At 33.8% G+C, this 9,644-nt stretch overlaps 1 pseudogene; it reads right to left on the reverse strand.

The window, feature by feature from the left end:
* Positions 1-1,304: 1,304 nt before the first annotated feature.
* LOC110289048 overlaps positions 1,305-9,644 on the reverse strand; it is a 9,511-nt pseudogene continuing 1,171 nt past the window's right edge.

Genomic DNA, 9,644 nt, shown 5'->3' on the forward strand with positions numbered 1-9,644 from the left:
TGAGGAAAATACGTAATAAAAAATATTAAAAATAAAAAAAAATAAAAATACACTTAGAGCTTTCTGAAAATATAGTTTAAGCATAGGAAATCATATACCATATACACGTGGACTGATAGAACTCAGTAAATTAGATAGATTGACTAAAATAAACTTTTACTATTTAACAGGAGAAACAATAAAATTATATAAATAAATGCATTACATATTAGTATTTACTATTCATGTAACAACCATTTCAGACATTTTCTTTGTGTGGAGGGCTTTAAAATGCAAATACTTCCAGCTTAAATGCAGGTTGTCATATAATAAATATGTTTGCTTTGCTGGAGACATTCCTTAAATTCTTTGAATTAGAGTTCAACGTAGATAATAAGAATGAAATCTCTTCTTTTTGTATTTTCTAATTTTGATTGAACTTCTAACCCCAAAGATGTAATGAAAAATCAAACATAATTGAAGTAAAAAATGATAAAATCTGTATTTCTTGGATAATCATTATGCTGTCTTTCTTCTGTGGAACCTCTATAAATGAAGAACCAATCTAACTGCTAATTAGAGCTTTGTGATTCCCCTGACAACAAAGCCTGGGTCTCCTCTCTTGCTGATACTTTATCTTCCTGAAGAAACATAACAACTCTCAGTGTTGATACCTGGCCCTCAACTTTTTAAAGCCCAGATTATTAGAATCATCATTAAAGGAGCCATTAAAGATGCTGAGTAAATGAAAGATACTTGGACTGATTTGCATTAAATTTCAAAAAATCTCATTCCATACATGATAAATCATTGAACAGCTAAGTCAAGAAGACACCAATTTACATAGATTGAACAAATTCATATTTCCTTGATATGCTAACCAAACCTATTCACTTGTGGAATAGACCTTCTGTCATTAAAAAGAAGGCCTGAAAGTGTGAAGTTTACTTTAAAGTGATATTTCACTTTATAACACTGTGTATAAATGCTCAAGAGCATTTTAACTGTTAAAATGATCTACTGCTCTGTCCTCTTTCCTGAGAAATAAATATTGGCAATATCAACTTTTCATACTAAAGATATTATGAAGATAACTGTGAGGCAATGTGCTACACAAATTCAATATTGTGCTTTTTCTTGATCCTGGCACTCAATTTAAAGGAACACTTACTCAGTATTTAGCATTTACCTAAAGACAGAAACAATATTCCCTCCATTGCTTATTGAGAGCATAGTCTAAAAAAATGTGATGCTCAATTTGAATGCCTTAAGAAATAATAAAATCCTTCATTGCTGACATTATAAAACAAAGTAAGGGATATTACCTGCCACGGGGAGAAATCCCGTTCTTCTCCATTGGCATATGGTTGGGTATGTATTTGTTGAAGATTCATCTCATGGAGACTATAGGCCACCGCATATAGAGCATTATATATACTGTAGCCTTCTTCACACATGGCTTGGTCAAATTGTTGTCTTGGAAGTAAATTCAAAGAAGCATTGGGTTGGCAGTTCTCCAAAAGTTGACAATCAAATTTAGAAAATGAGCACTTGAAAAACAAATGCCAAAACTTGGGAAGATAGGTATCCTCTGGGTATTTGTAGGGATTAACTGTTTGTACAAAATTCATAAACTCAACCATCTCTTCATGGTGGTGTGAAAAAACTAGACTCCCATGAAATTACTCTACCATAAAATAATCAGAGCAGGTATCAACATCCCATGAAGAGTTCAAAACCCAGACTTTCCAAGTCACTAACAACTGTGCAATATGTCGCATTAAACCTTGTACAGAAATAATATCTCCATAAATAACTATGACATTTGCTGATGATTCCTCAATCTTCTCCATATTTTTCCATAGTGCATTGGAATATGCATTCCATGTGCCAGAGATCATTTTCAAAAAGGCTATGCAGATGCCATGACTTTCCATATTTTCTTTCAAGTCTAATAGTATCTGAGTCCCTCTGTGGTCATCTGGGAGAATCAGACCAACCAAGGACCAGCTGAAATGAAGCAACAACAAGACTATGGCAAGTGACAGAGATGTGTCGTTGGGGGCCATTTGGTAGAGGGAATTAAACTGACCTCGGTCATTCAAGATAGAATCAAAGTGTCCAAAAGTGAGCTAACAAGATAACAAAAAACACTGACATCAGACAGAATCTTAGTCTTAAATCACCAGGTAGAAACAGTCAAGATGAACATGGACTTGTCCTGTAAACACATTACCTTTTTCTCCACAAACATTGCTGACATTTCTCCAATTACAATTGCATAGCTCTTCTTACCCACCTCTAATTTCATTCTAAGTAATGTAAATATGAATCTAATATAAAGTATCTTCATGCATTTCTTTGATAGGTGATTAACCTCAGTCCCCCTATTTTACATTTACAGACACCTATAATGTCAACAAAGGATACATGTCTCCTAGGTTCCACATCCCATTCCTTACCTGAGGTATTTTGTAGAGTTGTAGAAATGTTCCAATGTGGGCAGATGTCGACCATGATGGTCCTGTGAGTATAGCAGGTGACTTTCTCTTGTGCCCACAGTCAAAATTAGGAAAAGACTTAATTTTCCCTGTGTGCCAAATAAAGGCATGCTAAAGAATATTCTTTTCAGTATATGGAATATTATAGATAGCATATCCAATAGTTGTATTCGGTAGAAGATCAGGGTTCCTGTTGATCTCTTCAATAGCAAACAGCAGGGCCAGAACAAACTGGTAGTTCTTAAACTTATACCTGCACAGATTTCACAAAATTACACAGGTGGAAGCCATAGATCATACTACCTTCACTTAGTGCAGTGGTTTTATAAGATAAATGCTAATGTTTCTAGGAAATTGTTATTATAATATATTCTCAGGAATGTCTAGGATTAGAATGGGCTTTTTAAGCAGATGAGATTATTCTACACACATTAACTACGGTCTCTGGAACTCTAATTTATCATCATCATATTGCTTTGTTTACTTTTCATGTACAGAAAAATAAAACTGTCAGTAAATAATGAATTAGCTTTGGCGAAACATCAGAACACTTGTTTGGATCTTGGCCTTTCAGTCTCTATAATTTTGAAAGGATAATATATGTTGATTCAATCACCCACTTTTTCTGTGAATCCACCTTAAAATTAGCAAAAAGTAATTTCAAATAATATATTAACATACGTGTCTTTTATATTACTTTATAACAGTGTGGTCTAGAATACACTTAGTCCAACTTGCTGATGAGGAACAAATGAAGATCTTCCTGCCTCTTCCTCTCAAAAGATGGGATTAATTTATGTGAAACTACACCCAAATATTTTCACCTTTGTGTGTATTTATAAGTTACATATATCACTTATGCATATGTGAGGGTTTGTGCAGTTAGACTTTCATCAGTTTCATCAAATATGAGTGCAAGGCAGAGAAGGAATCCATGGTCAACCCACACTCTTAGTGGTGTCTACTTTTTAAATCATTTGTTTGATTATGACTCACTGTCTCATATAATTGACTGGACAGATTCTGACCAAGTAGCCTTGGCTGGCCTGGAACACACTCTGTAAACAAATATGACCTTGAAATCATTAAGGCTTTTTTTACCTGCCCTTCCCCAGTGCTGCTGAGTAGAGAGAGTACCATGTCAACTGATTTCACAGTTCCTTTATTGTTTTCAGCACATAAGCCTGAAATTCTAACCATCAAACTTGCAGGAAGTCACCTCTGCCTATTCTATCCTCCATATAATTGTTAGAAAGCAAGGGTATACTCATGAACTTTGGGAGGTCTGAACTCAGGTCCTCAACTTGAACCTAGAGGAGTTTACCTTGTTAGGCAACTGCTGACTTCTCTCATAATGATGTGTTAAGAGAAAAAATTAAAATTTGATGATACCAAAGACCCACAAACACAGAGAGAGCATTCCATTTTATTGTCAAAGTATGCTGTTCCCAAAGCTGTTCCCTTAAGATTATATTTAGTAAATTGTTCTTCAATTGGATATAAAAATATTTCCTAAGATATTTTCATGGTTTATATAGAAAAGCAGCATTATGTTATATATATATATATATATGGAATGAGAATATTTCTCCACTATACATTCTTGAAAGAAAACAAACAGGGCATCTTTAAATGAAAATGTTTTCTTAAGAATTTTGTCATTTTAGTCAATTTTTAAAAAAACTTTTGCTTTTGTCCTTTTCTTTATTGGTTCAATGAATGTTTGCATCTCATATACTTTGTACTTCATGACTACTTTTCTAAAATTCCCTTTTTCCATTCAATTAGCTGTTAGCATGCCACATATCAGACATGTAAGACAGGTCAAAGAATATTGTCTTTGTTTCTCCCTCCTCTATACTCCTTTTCCAGGAAGCTGCTGAAATGTATAAATTGCATGACTGTAGGTGTGTTTCTTTTAAACCAAGTGGATTTTTCCAATTACATGACACAAAATAAAACAAAAGACCTTGTGTATATCATAATTTAAAACAAATATGTAAAGACACAGTTGTATTTATTAGGACAAAATCATGGCAATCACAGGACTCATGAAGAGGAGGAGAGACTAAAAAGACTAAAATAGGAGTGCAAAGAGTAGCTATGAATATATTTTAATTAAAAATGTATTATGGAAGTCACTGAGGAAGGGACTTGCCCCATGGGAAGTCCAGCAGTCTCAACAGACCTGGAACACGGATATATGTCATAAACTGATCTACAATATAGAGCTAAGTACTGCCTGGTCTGGCTTCAATGAGAGATAAGCACCTAACCCTTGAGAGATGTGACACCCTCCCTGGTAGTGGGGAGGTCGGGTGAGGTTGGAGTGGGAGGTCGGGTATTCTCTTGAACACAAGAGAAAGCTATTTGATAGGATGTGGTGAAGGAACTGACCAGGAGGGAATGAGGTCTTGAGTGTAAAAAAGGATTCAAGAATAATAAAAAAAAAATCTTAAATCAAAACCACTATAAACCAAAATTAGTCACATCATGAGTTTGTATTTCCCAGTAAAATTCCATACAATTAGAGTAACAATTCTGAATCACATTAAGAATGTCAAATACCATACATCTTTCATACTCTGCATCTAGAATATATATCATGAAGACACAAGATTTGATCCTTTAGGACTTGATTGAAAGACTCCATTGCTGAGGGCACTACATACTTGATTCAGAAAACATGGAGAAATAATGCAGTTACTCACCTACTTTCTTTCTCCTAGCTAGATTTCATAGTGCTATAGTGTTGTAAGATGCTATGCCTTCTACCAAGGAAAATAAAATAATCATCATTCTCACCAATCTGTGAACCATGAGGAATATAGTAATGACTGGGTTTATCTGATAGTCCATTTGGTACTAAAATGAACACACATGTTACAGGTGGATCCAATCTCTGATTTAATATAACATTCACTCCATAGAATAGAAAACATGCATTGTACTATAAAAATGTCAAGACTCTTTGATAAGGTTAAGTCACAGATCCACAGGGATAACTTAATACTCTTATTATGCTAAAGTACAAAATCAACCACTAATGTCTTATTGATGTACCCATCAATTAGCGCATCCATCAGCCCTCCTCATAAATTCTTTTTATAGTAAATGGCAAATAATACATAAACCTCAGACTAATCATGGTACAGATAATAATAGAATATGAAGTGCTAATCCATAAGTGGGTTATCATACCCCTCCCAACAAGGCTGAGCAATCATGGCAGAAAAGAAGTGTGAAGATTAAAGACCAGAACTTACAGATGACTGAAAGCAAACATTAATTTCAGTGCACAAAAGTTACACATTTGAACCCAGCATCATTATGAAAGCACCTAGAAGACCATGTGTGCACAAACAAGACAAAATATCACCATGGAGAATATAGGCATGAAAAGTCACCCTGAGCCAAGATACTATTGAGATTTGATAGTAACTGGATTTGATATTCAATTTTTTCATTGTAATGACTTTTGGGAATTCAACCACACTCAAAGCAAATTTCCAGTGACAATAGTACTTATAGAACTTATAGAAACTTATAGAACGTATATATAGTATAGTATATATATATAGTACTTATAGAACTTATATAAAATGAACTTGACTCAAAAAAATAAAAATAAAAGAAACAAGTTAATTTGGTAAGAGGATAAGTGTCAAAAGGGAGGAAATGGGAGAATGGAGTACTGTGGGAAAATATGGTTAAATGTTTTGTGTGAAACCAGTAAAGAATTAAATCCTTTTTGGGCAAAAATAAAGTTAGAAATGTCTGTTTAATGAAAGAGCATTTTGTCAGAATTGTGAGAAAGAAGAAGTATAAATATAACTCTTGTCAGTATACAGTATAGATTTAAATGCATAGAAATATAAATATGATATGTATCATTTTGACAATTTTATACATGTAAGCTTACAAACACTTTACCCCATGCACTCACCATGCACTCACCACTACATATTTCAAGATAAAATAGCATGATTCAAGCTTATCAACATAAAGCAATGATAAGGATATAGGACCATTATTTCAAAGATTTATTTTAAAGTCATATTTTAAGAAAAGATAGTATTTATAGTATTTTATAGTTCATATTTTATAAATATGAACTATACATATATGATAATTAAAACTGTTTAAATGCAATACAGTTTTACTTGACACTTGATCTTTTTTTCATTCAATGACTTAAAATTCTCAATTAAACATTAATCGTTAAACATTGATTTCAATATAAAGTATCTCAGTAGTCATGAACATATGCAATACATTTATTTTATTATAATGACCAGATTTATTTTTCTTTCTTGTCAATTTTTTTCTTTTTTCTTCCCATATTACTACCCATTGAGATCCATGTTCTTTGTCTCTTTTTCTCTGTCTCTTTCTTTTTCATATGTGTTTTGTGTTTTGAAAATGAGCAGGAAATTACTCTGATACCTTAACCACAAAAAGACCCAACAAAGATAGAGAATTTCAGATAATTTCCCTTATGAATATCACTGCAAAAATCCTCAATAAAGTTCTCGCTAACTGAATCCAAGAACACATCAAAACAATCATCCATTCTGTCTAAGTACATTTCATCCTAAGGATGCAGGGATGGTTCAATATATGGAAATCCATCAACGTAATCCACTATATAAACAAACTCAAAGACAAAACCACAAGATCATCTCGTTAGATGAGGAGAAAGTATTTGACAAAATCCAACACCCATTCAGGATAAAAATCTTGGAAAGATCAGGAATTCAAGGCCCATACCTAAACATAATAGAAGCAATCTATAGGAAACCAGTAGCCAACATCAAAGTAAATGGTGAGAGGCTGGAAGAAATCCCACTAAAATCAGGGACTAGACAAGGCTGCCCACTTTCTCCCTATCTATTGAACATTGTACTTGAAGTCCTAGCCAGAGCAATTCGACAACAAAGGGAGATCAAGGGGATACAAATTGGAAAGGAAGAAGTCAAAATATCACTTTTTGCAGATGATATGTTAGTATATATATGTTACCATAAAATTCCACCACAGAACTCCTAAACCTGATAAACAGTTTCAGTGAAGTAGCTGGATATAAAATTAACTCAAACAAGTCAATGGCCTTTCTCTACACAAAGNATAAACAGGCTGAGAAAGAAATCAGGGAAACAACTCCCTTCACAATAGTCACAAATAGTATAAAATACCTTGGCATGACTCTAACTAAGGAAGTGAAAGATGTGTATGATAAGAACTTCAAATCTCTGAAAAAAAATTATAGAAGATCTCAGAAGATGGAAAGATCTACCATGCTCAATGATTGGCAGGATCAATATAGTAAAAATGTCTATCTTGCCAAAAGCAATCTACAGATTCAATGCAATCCCCATCAAAATTCCAACTCAATTCTTCAACGAATTAGAAAGGGCAATCGGCAAATTCATTTGGAATAACAAAAAACATAGGATAGCAAAAGGATAGCAAAAACTTTTCTCAGGGATAAAAGAACTTCTGGTGGAATCTCCATGCCTGACCTAAAGCTGTACTACAGAACAATTGTGATAAAAGCTGCATAGTACTGCTATAGTGACAGACAAGTAGACAAATGGAATAGAATTGAAGACCCAGAAATGAACCCACACACCTATGGTCACTTGATCTTTGACAAGGGAACAAAAACCATCCAGTGGAAAAAAAAGACAGCATTTTCAACAAATGGTGCTGGCACAACTGGTGGTTATCATGTAGAAGAATGTGAATTGATCCATTCCTATCTCCTTATAGTAAGGTCAAATCTAAGTGGATTAAGGAACTCCACATAAAACCAGAGACAGAGAAATTTATAGAGGAGAAAGTAGGGAAAAGCCTCGAAGATATGGGTACAGGGGAAAAATTCCTGAATAGAACAGCAATGCGCAGCATTGGTGGGAGCCATCTTGGTTCCGGGAGTCTGCTGACAGTAGTCTGCACAGGTGAAAGTGTGCACTACACATCAGACAATTTACATTGAAAATTAGCGAGTACTTCATGAATTATTACTTATTCCATTAGAGTAGATAAAGTTAAAAGATCAAACAGTTCAATAATTTCTTAATCTGTTAATTTAAAAGAATATTATCCTACAAAGTTCTAGATATTTTCTACATCTATTTCTGTAATCTTTATCTATTTCTGCAAGTGATAGTTTGGGGTAAATGCTAGAAAAATCTCCACAGTGTTGACAGTGACTGCTATCAACACTCACCTAAGGGAACCATGATAAAATCTCTTAAAACAGAATGGGGCACATGCATGAAGAGCTGTTAGTGATTCCAGCTATGCTGGAAATTACCTTTGTATATCAAAGCTTCTTTATTAATTGTCCTGAGAAAAAGGGAGCTAGAAAACACAACCCAAGTGCCAGTTAAAGAATAATGTTTAGATGACAAAACATCACTGAAAACAATAATGTTGACACCACAGTTAGGCTTCCAAAGAAATGAACACCTCCCTAATGTATGATAGACCTCCATGGAAAGATTTAGGGTATACTCAATGGCCAATGTGACTGTGTCTGAAGGAAAGATCACAGGTCTGCAATTCATGAAAATAAAGGCCTCAATTATAAGTCCACAGGCAATAGTTGAGAAATATGCACAGGATAAAGATATATTTAGGTGTAAAACTATTTTCACTGTTGAAACACAGAAGGATAAAATGGACAAAGCAGTCTTGGCTCACTTTTAGACACCAGAGCAATGTCCTAGAAAACTTGCAGCAGCTCCATTTTTCTTTTCCTTTAATAGGGAAAAAATAATGTAAGTGTATGCAGAAAAGTATAACTGTGTATTATATAAGACAAGATTGTTAATATTTTATAGTGAAAATGCATCTTTCCAGTAATGAACTTCTTTGATTTTTCCTTTTGACTATATAAATATAGATTATAAAAATGAATGAGTTTTTCCTTCTGAACATATTTGTCTACTGTCTTTGATTTTTTTACTAAACACCACAACAATGATTTAACAATTACACAGCAATGTGACACTGAGCTCAATTCACATTTGTAAGTATGTTTTCTTTCTTTCTTTCTTTCTTTCTTTCTTTCTTTCTTTCTTTCTTTCTTTCTTTCTTTCTTTCTTTCTTTCTCTTTCTTTCTCCCTTCCTTCCTTCCTTCCTTCCTTCCTTCCTTCC

This window comes from Mus caroli, unplaced genomic scaffold (genome assembly GCF_900094665.2).
Source record: "Mus caroli unplaced genomic scaffold, CAROLI_EIJ_v1.1 scaffold_15547_1, whole genome shotgun sequence".
Taxonomy (NCBI): domain Eukaryota; kingdom Metazoa; phylum Chordata; class Mammalia; order Rodentia; family Muridae; genus Mus; species Mus caroli.